At 41.5% G+C, this 13,014-nt stretch overlaps 1 protein-coding gene across 1 annotated transcript in view; it reads left to right on the top strand.

The window, feature by feature from the left end:
- Window positions 1-620: 620 nt before the first annotated feature.
- Window positions 621-13,014, top strand: part of FAM53C (family with sequence similarity 53 member C) — a 1,140,347-nt gene continuing 1,127,953 nt past the window's right edge. The window contains exon 1 of the mRNA XM_044058427.1: window positions 621-680. The gene's annotated coding sequence lies outside the window, so the exon portion shown is untranslated. The remainder of the gene's footprint in view (window positions 681-13,014) is intronic.

Here is a 13,014-nt window from a genome sequence, read left to right as displayed (position 1 = left end):
TGAAGGTTGTGCATCAGGGCTGGCAACTCGGTACGTAAAAATCTACTGCCAGTCATTAGCGGACTAGAGTTCTGCTGTGGCGACCCCTAACTGGGAAAAGCCAAAAGATACAACAAAGATCAAACATATATGTATATATATATATATATATATATATATATATATATATATATATATATAGGTACATTTACTGTGTATGTATGTTGTTACATGTATATAGGTACGTTTATAAACAAATGTTACCATGAACTAAAATATTTTACAAGTTACTTGTGCTGTGACCAGTGTTCTGAGATGCACTGATTTACTGCTGGCTTCCTGTGAATGAGCATTTGTATATTATGCTATCTGTAGGCCATTTCTAGATGTAGGAAATCTTTTGTTTGCATGGTCTGCTCTGTGATTGAGAGCAACAGTAGTGGTTTTAAGTACAGAATGACTTGAGAGTTGCCTGCTTAACTCAGTGGTGCAAGTATGGTGTGTGTATAATTGACTGCTGTTGAACATTAATTTGTTACATTGCTTATTGTTGTAAAAAAGTGTCTAAATGAATGCCCTAGCTTGAGAAAAGAGGCAGGTCTTGTTCATTATCCCTTCTGACTGGTTATTTTTTTTCTTGTAGCCTTTGCCGGCCACTTCAAGCAGCGAAAACTCCTGGAACCAGTATGAGCTCATTCAAGGTAAGGAAGAATTGGCTGCATGTGTACAGGAGGTGCTGTTAAGGGGGGACTTCACTGGCTAATCCATATCTGTTATCAGAGAAATGACCCTTAGGATAGATCTGAGTCCCTGTTTCTTTTCTAGAATGGCTGCATAGGTTCATAAGTTCATACTAGGCTATCTGCCCTAGGGCATTTATAAGCCTAGCCAGAATGTGTTTGGCTTTCGCCACCCATTTTAAATTTTATTTTGCTATGCCCTTTTTCAAGGTTAGTATACTGTGCCTCTGTCTAACAGTGACACAGAAGTGATACCCGGGGTAAACCTACGATCTCCCATCCACTCATCAAGATTCCTCTTGAAGAGAGTCAATGAGGGACTCTGCCTAACCTGGACTGGGATTTTATTCCAGAGTGAAGGGAGCCTCTGGGTTATGAATCTGTCCCTCCAGCATGTCCTATTTATTTCAGTGCTGAGGTTCAAGTCTCTCGAGCGCGTAGCTCGATGGCATTTGGATTTTCTGAGGTGCAGCATGTCCATTAATTCTGGGTTGGCATGGCTTTATACGTCAGGCACAGATCGCCTCTGAACAGGCGGTGAGCCACTGAGTAGAGCTGGAGTTTCTTTAACCGTGCAGCATATGGCATCTGTTTGAGCCCTTTGATCGTCTTGGTGAGGTACTTTTGGGGTCTTTCCAGTTGCTGCAGGTGTCTGGTAAGGTACATCCCAAAAGGGGCATTGTACTCAATTATGGGCCTGATGAGGGATGAGTAAAGTGGCACGATGATCTCCCCTGATCTAGATGTGAATCCCTTCATGATTAGGTGGGCTATATAAAATGTTTTTCTAACCACTTTGGCTACGTGGTTGTCAAATGAGAGATTGCTATCAACTTGGGTCCCTAATTATTTCTTCTGTACTTAATGGATTACCACCTATGTGGTAATTTGTGGGCACTTTGTTTTTGCCAAAGGGGATGACTATACACTTTTTGGCATTTAGCTTGAGGCCATGGCTCTGGCACCAGTTGTCTGTTTCTATGAGGCCCTTTTGGAGGATGCTTGTGTCGGCTGGAGAGTCGATTATGGCGCCCAGTTTGCAGTCATCTGCAAACTTGGTCAGCCACAGTCCTTCCGTGTTGGCCTGTACCTTCGAGAAATATATACCGAACAAGAGAGGTCCCAGGACTGAGCCTTGTGGGACACCACATGTAACTGGTTTGGAGTCTGACATGGCTCCAGCAATTCTAAACATGTGGGTTCTGTCCTTGAGCCAGTTTGCAATCCGTCTAGTGACATAGGGGTTTATATTTAAGCTGGTGAGCTTATCTATAATGCCCGAGTGGGGTATTGTTTCGAAGGCTTTTGCGAGGTCCAGGTAGGCTGTGTGGACCACCTTCCCCTCGTCAATGGCCTTGGTGACTGTTTCAAAGAAATCAACCAGGTTTAAGAGGCAGGATCTGCCCTTAACAAAGCCGAACTGGGTAGGATCCAGTGTCTGTAGGTCCCCAATATCTTTATTTATGAGGTCCATGATGATCCTTTCCATAGCTTTGCAGACCAAGCTACTCAGGCTTATGGGGCGATAGTTTCCAGGATCCGTTGAGGCACCACCTTTATGGAGAGGTACCACTGTTGCTGTACGCCACTCTTTGGGCACATATCCTGTAGTAAGGCTGAGATTGAACAGTAGTTTTATGTTTGGGTTTAGCTCTTCTTGGAGTTCATGTAGGACGCAGCCCGGGACACCGTCTGGTCCCATTGATGCTGTGTTTTTTGCTTTGGAGAGGGCGGCTCTTACCTGAGCATCTGAGATGTCAGGGGGGCAGCACTTTGCTGAGATAGATATTTGCCCTTTTGGTGGGGAGGGGGTGGAGAAGTTTGCCCTGAACCTGTCAGCTAGGATGTTGGCAATGTCTGTGGGTTCAGTGTATTTTTTGTCATTTTGGACTAATTCTGAGCATATCTGGGAATTCCCACCCAGGTTCCTAACATAACTAAAGAAAGCCTTGTGATTATCCTTAGTGTCCTGTGCAGTTTTTCTCTCAAAGCTGGCCTTAGACAATTTTATGAGTGCCCGTAGTTTTTTGCTAATACTGATCAGTGATGCCTTCCCTTTTTGGGATTTTGCTCTATCATTTAGTAGCTTCCTCCTTCTATTGTATAGTTTGTTTATGGCTGGGGTCCACCAGACAGGACGTCTGCCTTTGGAGGATTGGGTCTTGGTTTTATTTGGGATCGCATGATCCATGCATTCCAGAAGGTGTTCATAGAATATGTTTATAAAAGATTCTGTGGTCTGGGCCGTATTTTCCACAGGCCCGGGGGCTTTGAAGGATTCCACCTCAGTTTTGAGGAGTGTGAAATTTGCTTTAGAGAAGTTTTTCACTGTGGTTTTCTGGGCAGGGGGTGGGGTCGGGATGTGAATATCCAGTGAGATTAGTTTATGGTCTGATCTTACCAGTGAGGGATACACTTCTGGTCTGGAGCATAGAGTCCCCATGTTGGTGATGATCAGGTCCAGTATGTTTTCTCCTCTTGTGGGAGTGGTAACAAGTTGTTCCATAGCATTTGAGTTTATAAATTCTAGGAACCTTTGGGCTAGGTGTTGGAGCTAGAGTAATGCTCCCAGTCTATGTTTGGGTAGTTGAAGTCGCCCAATATAATGGTGTTTGGAGAAACCTTCATATTTTCCAGTGTTCTCAGGAAGGCCGAGTGGGGTTCCTGGGTTTGGGAGGGTGGTCTGTAGCAGGCTATAAACTGGAAGGCAGTTTTACCCACTGTTAGTTGCACATGGATAGTCTCTGATGCTTCGTGCTTTGCCACCAACCTGGAGGTGTGGGTATCTTTGATGAATATCGATACTCACCCTCCTTTTGTGGTTCAGTCCAAGTTTTGGGGCCGAAAAGCATGGTATGAGGTATAACCTGGTAGTGCTGGGGTGCTCTCGGGAGCCTTGTACCAGGTTTCTGTTACTGCACAGATATCGATATTCTCCATGCTAAGGAGAGTTTCGAGTGCGTGCATCTTGAGGTTTAGACTTCTGGCGTTGAGTAGGATTACTCTTAGTTTCTTATCCCTTGTGATACCTATGGAGGTGGGTTTGTCTTTTAAGCCTTGCCTAAAAAAGGCACTATGGGGCTAGCAAGAGCCTTTGCCAATATCCGAAAGCCCAGGGGTGACAGGTGCAAGCCGTCCCTAGCGAAGCATCGTGGCTTGTCGAGCATATCATCCCAAGCTGACAGGCTATTGGCTATGGAGTAGAAGCCATTGAAGGTTATTATTGTCTAGTACCAACAAACACCCTCGAGACGTGGAAAATCTATGTTCTCTCCTTCACTTAGTACTAACAAACAATATTTTTATTTTTGATGGCACACCATATAAACAACTAACAGGAGTTGCCATGGGTACATCTGTTGCAAATACTTTTGCGAATCTAGTATTGTTTCAATGGGAGAAGGAATATATTTTGAGTAACAAACATGCACTGAATATACATGTGAAAAGCTATGTTAGATTTGTAGATGATTGTTTTTTCATATGAGATGGTGCTGAGGAAGATCTTCTTTTGTTTGTCACATATATCAATAACACTACAAAATTTTTTAACTTTAAAATGTGTTCATCATCAAATGAGATTGTATTCTTAGATGTGAAAATGTATAAAAAGGATGAAGTAATACACACTATGGTACATAAAAAAGATGTGCATACAATAAGATATCTAGATAGTAATAGTATGCACCCCCCACATGTGTTTAAAAGCATAATTAAGTCACAATTAATCAGAATAAGTAGATTAACAGCAGAAGAGCAGGTATATTTGAATGAGACATCTATAATGAAAGCTGAATTTTTAAGAAGTGGATATTCCGAAATTATTATACAGAAAAATATTGATATGATAGCTGAGGGTAGGAAAACAAGCTACAAACCAATATTTTTAGAAGAGAATATAGATGCAAATCATGGTAATTTAATGCCTATTAAAAAGAAGGAAACAATATTAAGATATACAACAACCTTCTCAGGTTATTCTAATTAAATTAGTAACATAATACATAAAAATTGGCCTATACTTATGGCTATGCCAGAGTTAAGTGTTATAGTAGGATCCAGACCTAGTTTTGCTTACAGAAATAACCAATCTATGAAAAACATGTTGTGTTATAAGGATTTTGACATAAGGCACAATGTTGGTTACAGTAATAAAGGGACCTATAAATGTTATAACTGCACCTGCTGTGCTGATATTTTTGAAGGGGACAATATTTTTATACACCCCACAACACATAAGAAATTTTATTTTCATGTCAATGCAAATTGTAACACCACAAAAATTATCTACCTTGCCACTTGTGTGAATTGTCAAGCATTTTATGTAGGGAAGACTATACGGAGGTTGAAAGACCATATAATTTAACATAGGTCTGAAATAAACAGACAAATACAGACCAATGCCCTATATAAGCATATATATGAGTTCAATACACATACTTTTAGATTCAGATGTATAGATGCAATACAAGTGGGTATGAGGGGGGGCGATATAAATAACCTTGTAGAAACAAGAGAACTAGAGTGGATAATAAGACTACAGGCTGAAACTCCACCAGGATTAAATAACACTACTAGTATAAAACCAATACTAGTTAAACGCCAATTAAATAACTTATAAAATATTATTTAAGTAATACATTATGCACAACACACTGTTTGCATATATTCTCATGTTTTAAACATTTCCCTTTTAAAAAACTTTTTAAAATTCATTGGCTGGTTGATCATGTGATTTTAACTGTTCCTCTATTTAAATGATGTAAATTGTATATTGTGTAATGCTGATGAAGGGTTGAGAGCCCGAAAGCTTCATTAAAGTTCTGTGTTTCTGTGACAACTGTTGTTGCTAGAGTAATGCTCCCAGTCTTTGTTTGGGTAGTTGAAGTCGCCCAATATAATGGTGTTTGGAGAAACCTTCATATTTTCCAGTGTTCTCAGGAAGGCCGAGTGGGGTTCCTGGGTTTGGGAGGGTGGTCTGTAGCAGGCTATAAACTGGAAGGCAGTTTTACCCACTGTTAGTTGCACATGGATAGTCTCTGATGCTTCGTGCTTTGCCACCAACCTGGAGGTGTGGGTATCTTTGATGAATATCGATACTCACCCTCCTTTTGTGGTTCGGTCCAAGTTTTGGGGCCGAAAAGCATGGTATGAGGTATAACCTGGTAGTGCTGGGGTGCTCTCGGGAGCCTTGTACCAGGTTTCTGTTACTGCACAGATATTGATGTTCTCCATGCTAAGGAGAGTTTCGAGTGCGTGCATCTTGAGGTTTAGACTTCTGGCGTTGAGTAGGATTACTCTTAGTTTCTTATCCCTTGTGATACCTATGGAGGTGGGTTTGTCTTTTAAGCCTTGCCTAAAAAAGGCACTATGGGGGTAGCAAGAGCCTTTGCCAATATCCAAAGCCCAGGGTGACAGGTGCAAGCCGTCCCTAGCGAAGCATCGTGGCTTGTCGAGCATATCATCCCAAGCTGACAGGCATTGGATCCCCTTTGAATGACACCAGTACTTAAGCCAGTTGTTGAAATTGATCATCTTGTCTTCATATTGTGGCATCATTCTTGGTGAGGGTAAGATGCTACTCAAGGTCAGGGTCATACCGGCCTGGGCTACATGCTCAGAGAGCTCCTTTATGTCTCTTTTCATGTAGTCCAGGGAGGTACGTCTCAGGTCATTCACACCAGCATGGATAATGACAGAGTCATACTTGTACTTGCCTTGGAGTGACCTGAGTGCTTGTGTTATGTGGCGGATCCTAGGGCCCGACAGGCTCCTCACCGTGACCCTCTCCTTGTTCAGCCTGGTGAGCGGGACGTCAGTGTGCCTGACGATAGAGTCACCTATTACAAGTGTATCACGTGTGTTGTTTAGTCTTAAGGGCTGTGACTGTTCGGCACACTGGCTTTGTGAGATATGTGTTGAATGTGTTTTGTTTTGGGGTAGCGGTTGCTTGGGTGTCTGCTTTGGAGGTCTCTGCTGCTTAGGCAGATCTTTATTTAGAGCCTCCGAGTATGTTTTTGTGTGATTATGTGTTTGGTTTGCTGTCGTGGTAGGTCTATCTGAGACTGGAATTGTAGTGAGTGTGGTTTCCTTCTCCTCCTGACTGGTTATGCCAGTACTGAGTTGAGAGAGCTTAGCCTCCAGTTTGGCTATATGGTTGCATCTCTCACATGTGTTGGAATTTGTTGGGAGGAGGAGAGGGTTGTCTGTGTACATGAGGCAGTTGTAACATTGCCTCAAGATTCCCAGTTTCACCAGCTGGACCGGAGAGGAGATTGACAACTGACCTTTGGACATGCTAGAATAATATTGGGAATTCCTTAATAATTGAAAACAAGGGCCAGTGGGGAGTGATGGTGTAGTGCTTTTAATTTTTAGTGCTGACTTATATAATTGCTTTAGTGAGCAAGTGCCAGGTAACTTAAGTGCAATGTGTTACAGGTAACTTAAATGCAAAAACGACAAACAGTAACTTTCTTTCAAGTGAAACAAGGAAATAAGTACAGTAAGCAATGCAGATATCACTAGTGATCCACAGAAGCACTGAGAAGCTGCGTATTAGGTGGAATTAGCGTTCCAGGGAAATAACAAGCAAACAAACAACAAGCATATAAACAAAGCTAGATTCAGCAGGCCTGGATCTAGCTTATGCTACAGCAAACAAGGTGTACCAATTTCAGTAAGATACTTTTCCAATATTCAGGCACTTTAAACCTCTAACCAGAAATTCCCAGCTCAGAAGGGCAGAGTCCAGCCTCTTCTCCCACAAGACTGCAGACCACGAACCTTCTTAATGTAAAATAACTGGCTTGAAGCCCAAGTGCTTAAACCAGAACTAATACACTTTAAGAATAACAGACACTGGGCTCTCAATCAGCAGTTCCCAACTTAGAAGGATAAAAGCTACCTGTCCTGCCACCACAGGCATCATTTTGTAGCACATTCTAACTTGCCAGCTCCCTATTCTTATACAGAAGACTGGCTTGTAAGAAAAGATTAAGAAAGGCTCTCTGTAAGCCCTTCTGCATGCCAAGCACTCAGGGCACTTTGACATCTCTGCATTTGATGGTATTACTTCCAGGGAAAAAAGTAGCCTAGCCAGTGTGTATATTTGCTTCAAATAATGAAATGTGGTTAAATACCCTCCCCTCTTCCATCACCCAACTAGACTCCCTGAAGCCCTTTAAAACTGCATAAAAACCTACTTTTTATAAAATCTAAGCTGTACATATGAAGTACACTGTAAGCCCCCCTTAATCCTATAACTTATTTCTCCTTAGAATCCTTGCCTCCTAACACCTCTGATGTCAGTCTACCCCACTGACTGGAAATAATTTATTTCTTGTCCTTTACCATGTAGCCTACTTTAGTATGGTATAGTTTACCTGTGATTTTTCTGTATGCATATAAATTTGTATGCCATTTTGTTTGCGGTTTGCTTCTGTAATATTTTGCCTTTTTTAACTCCGGAGTCTTACTCCCCAAGTTTGTACTTTAACTGTATAATATGTTTGCTACTTGGTGTTTTGCTTCTGTAACTGTGGAGCTTTTCTCCCCAGGTCACCACTGAAGATTTTTTTTTTGCCCATTGAACTTTTCCGGACAACAAATGCCAATAAATAAATAAAATAAATAAATCTGTTATGATCAGAGTTTGGCATCTTTCTTTGTTATGCATTGGAGGTTTTATTCATTTCATGGTTGTTTTATGGTGCCTTCTCCATGGTTTATGCTCACTGGAGAATTTGAAATTAATGTGTTTTATTTATTTTCTTTTTTTCCCCCCACATAGTATTTTTTGTCCTGTGGGTTGTAGCATCTGAAACTATAAATTTATAATTCTGAATACTGTTCTAATTTAAGACCATTTTCCGTATTGTCCAGCTGGCTTCTCTTCAGCTTAGCAATTATTTGTAGTCTGAATGCATGGTTATTCTCTAATGGGGAAAATTTGTGTTATTGTTGTGCTTAATTTTCTGTTGATTTGTATACTTTTAACAACTAGGTTTAGACTGATGAAATATATATAAAGCAGATGAAATATATTTAAAGCAAAACCAATTATTTATTGAGGCAGGAGCTTAATCTGGACAGACTAAAAGTGTGAGGTTGGACCCTGTATAAGGGTGCCAGAAAAGCATATTAAACATTTGTACTGGTGTGATCATTTTCAGCAGGTACACTGCCTTACTTGCATTCTGGTAAGTAGTACACTGCTGTCCTCTGGCAGAACACTCAAGCTCGGAGTCCCTTCCACTGCCTGTCTGTGGATAAGATGGACCAATCACTTGGCAGCACAGGGACTGCCTTGCAGACCTACAGACAGGACCCTTCCAGTTTTCTAGTGCCATAGTAAGAGAATCTCTTGGAAGACTACTACTTTGGATCTCTTCAGCTGCAGAGCTCAGATAAGAAGCCCTTTGTTTTTTTTTATCCCTCTGCTTTTTCTCTGAATACTTGGCTAGTGTTTTCTACTGCTTGAACTGTGTTTTTCTGATGTTTTGAATGCACTCAGGGTTTTTTCTTTGACTAGCACCATAAGGCTTACACTGTCAACTATTATATGATTGCTAGTTTCTGGGTATTTTTAACCCTGAATGTGTTTTTATGGGCATCTGTGAATGTTTAACTGAGCTTCTGTACTAAACCCGTTTTTTTTTAAACACCTTTTATCACTTAAGACATAGGCAAACATTCATTAACAGAAAAGAAAACAAACCACTTTAACATTTTCCATTTAAATATAGTGTACATCACATATATTTTCTTTGCTACTATCATCAGTTTAACAATTACAAAAAATGCTGAATTCCTGCCTCCCCTTAAACTTCACTCCTCCCCCTGAACATTATTATGCCTGTATTATTCCTACAGTGTCCGTTTACTTGTATGCAATTTGCCCCTTCCTTTATCTAAACATCCCTTTTAAAGTTATTTTATTTGCTTTATATTATTCAGTACCTCAAATACAGTTGGTGTACACTTTGATTTCTGTTTTCTAGTAATTGCTTTTTTGGCAGGCAACAGCATTAAACTTAATAAGGCCTTATTATGTCTAGGTAATTCAAATTCTGTATCCCAGCTCAAAAAGAGTAATTTCCTTACTGACATCCATTTTCTCACCCAGTGCTTCTCAGAGGTACTTTGTAGGGAATTTTTTAAATCTGCCAACTCATTACACTCCCAAAACATATGTTCCCAATTACTTCTTTCTTCCTTCATCACACCTCCAACATTTGGAAGTCCTCTTGGGGTATAGCAGTGCCTATGCAAACACTTCCAAGCAAAGATTCTAAACCTTCTGGACTTGATTGCATACTTGGGAGCCATACGTATTTCTTCCCATTGTTTTCTTGTAAATTGCTTTTGCAGTCTTTCTTCCCAATCATTTCTAGCCTCCTCTGATTGATTCTTATAGTTATCATGCAGTATTTTATAAGCTCAACTAATTATCCCTTTTTTAACTGCTGCTTCTGTTCTAGATTCAACTAAAGCTCTTTCAGAGAAGGTCTTTCCCTTAAAACCCTCCTATCTCCTTTGTGTTTGCCTGTACTCTGAGATCAAGCCCTGTTAGCGAAGGCAAGCTCTAATCTGCGATCCGGATATCTTGTTGGCCTCATTCCAGTCTATTACCTTTCCTCCTTGATTTATTTACTCCCAATATCTTGGTTCCTTTGCCAGGTTTCTCCAGTAAATTCCAGTCCCCCCTTTTACCTACTTTATGTATCCCTACCTGAAGTCATCCCTGTTGACAAAGTCTCATTTCTCCTTTCTCTTATTGGCTTATTTTTTCGAATAGTTTCTACTACATTATGAATGTAATATTTTGTATAGTTGTTATTGTCCTTCATGATCTGCATCCAAAATCCCACTCCCTCTATATTTCTTGAACTTTCCTCTTGCTTCATTATCACTTTCCACATTGAATTATAACCACATGCATTTGTTATATATATGAGCCTTAACTGAGTGGCTGTAAAATATCCTTTCAAGTCAGGTAAACCTAAACCACCTTGCTGTGTTGGCAGTATCAGCTTATCCCAATTAATTCTTTCCCTCCCAGATAAATTCCTTCAATTCTTTATTATTGTCCTCAACTTCTCCTTAGGCTGATAAAACTATGCTTGACCCATATACAAGACTGAAGGGACTAAAACATTATCACTGTTTTTGTCTTAATATCCATGTCCATAAATAAGTTTCATCCTTATCTGCAATAGCAGAAGCCTTTTTAATCCGTAATCTTGAATACTTTATCTTATCATGTCCCCATAAATATTGGTATTGCTGAACCAATTCATGTGTGGGTACATAATTTACAGCAATAGCCTCTGATCTGATGTTGTCAGTCTTGATCTATTCTTGACCTGTGGGTTACGGTTCTAGTCCTCAGAGCCAGTCTGGCCATTATATACCTCTTGTCAGCCAAAAATCTCTCGAGCTGCAAATCCTCCCACAATGCTCCTCTCCACATTACCCCAGATCTCGTTTGCCATTCTTACAAGACGTGTCAGCCATCTGTCTTGTAGCAAAGTATATTTTTATTGTTATTATCCTTCTGTTCAACTCTTAATCCTTTATTTTTCTTACCATTGGTAAATTCTCCATACCATTGTTGGTAGCCTCTCTCTCTCTACTGTTAGTAGTCTGTCTACCATTGTTGGTAGATTTTCCCTTCTTTCCCCTAGGGAACTGAGTATCTATTTCAAACGTTCCTTTTTCTCTCTCTTTCTGCCTTTCCTGTCTGTTTGCCAAGGAATGCAGCAGAAAAACTGAAAAGCTCCACTATGGGATTTAAACAATGTGTAGAGTCCGGCAGGAAAACACCTAACTCAGATAACCATGAATCTTGTATTTACTGTATGGGTGTTTGCCATTTGAGTGTGGACTGTTCCATCTGCCAGGGTTTCAGTAATGGAACTGTGGCAGAGAGGAAGAACAAATTGATTCTCAAAGGGCTTTTTAAAGCCCCTTATGAAAAAGCCTTGTCCAAGGCCGACCAGTCATCTCCGGCCTCCGGATCAAAATCATCTAGCTCGGTCCAACATCTCCATCAGCACCGATTGTCAAAAAGCATAAACATGCGTCTGGGTTCATCTTTGGAACTAAAAGCTGACTCCTAGACTTTCTGAGCAGTCTAAATCTTTGGCACCGAAAGCTTTACCGGTGCCTTCTACACCGGCCACGACAACTATTTCAAGTTCCACTATCTTTGCTTCAATCTTGACCATGACTCCGATGTTGGTGCTGACTGTCACTCCTCCTATTTCTGTGCCCATTTCCCCAGTGCAGCAGATGGTGCCAAAATTACTGGTATCTACGGAACCCAGGTATACCTATTCCTCATTTGTGGACCTGTTCCATGTCCAGATCCCTAGTCCATTCCTGGACAGACCTGTGTCGCCTTCTGAGTTATCCACGTGCTTCGCCAGAAGTCTTTCTGAGGTCGATATTAGGTTGGTGAATCATATCTTGACAGCCCAGGATCTCCCGTCCACTTCTCAAGCCCCTCTCTCTTCTGGTGCAGAGGGTTTTTCTCCATCCACCCCTACTTATTCTCTTCCTCTAACCTCAGTGCAGGCCTTGGAGATCTGTACTTTGACGTCCCAGGTACCGATGGCTTCGGCGCCGACAACACTTCTGTCATTGGCTCTGGGTGTAGCTCTGGCTCCCTTGGTGCCTTTGGCATTGTCGGATCCCCAGGACCATGTCTGCCCTGTCAGGCCCCAGGGATTCGAGCTGGGTCCAAGTTTTTGTATAGGGCCGACCATGTCTCTTCTGGCTGCTTCGGCTGGAGATCTGTCCTCTGTTCCGATGTCAGGTGGGAATCTTGGGGCGGGGTGTGACCCCAGTTGCAAGTTTGTTGGTCTCTGTTCTGGGCTCCCATCCCTCCTCAGGTGGTCTTGCCTTGCAAGCTGTAGAGAGACTTAGCCACATATCGTCTCATGTGGCTCCTGTATTATTGAGTCTTCCCTTGGAACCCCAGGTATTTCAGTTCAGCCACCAACCTTTACCCCCAGGCAGTGCACACCACAGTTGCAAGACTTGCCTTCTAAAGGCACACCCTCTTCCGGGTTCTCCTCAGATGTTCCCACTGAGGAGCTCCTTTGGAAGAGATTGTGTAAGAGGAAACACCTTGATTCTCCTGAAGAATCCATCAAAGAGGACACAGATTTCGATGACAGGAGGGTTCCCCACAATCATCCCCTGGAGACATCTCCTTTGGAGACATTCTAGAGAATCTGAAACAGAGTGGTGATTGGAAGTCCAAAGACCCATCTTCGGAGGAATCTGT

The sequence above is a fragment of the Protopterus annectens genome, chromosome 16.part0, assembly GCF_019279795.1.
Source record: "Protopterus annectens isolate FY-2018-M chromosome 16.part0, PAN1.0, whole genome shotgun sequence".
NCBI lineage: Eukaryota > Metazoa > Chordata > Ceratodontiformes > Protopteridae > Protopterus > Protopterus annectens.
Note: the sequence above shows the minus strand (reverse complement) of the source record. Positions and strands in the feature narration are given on the sequence as shown.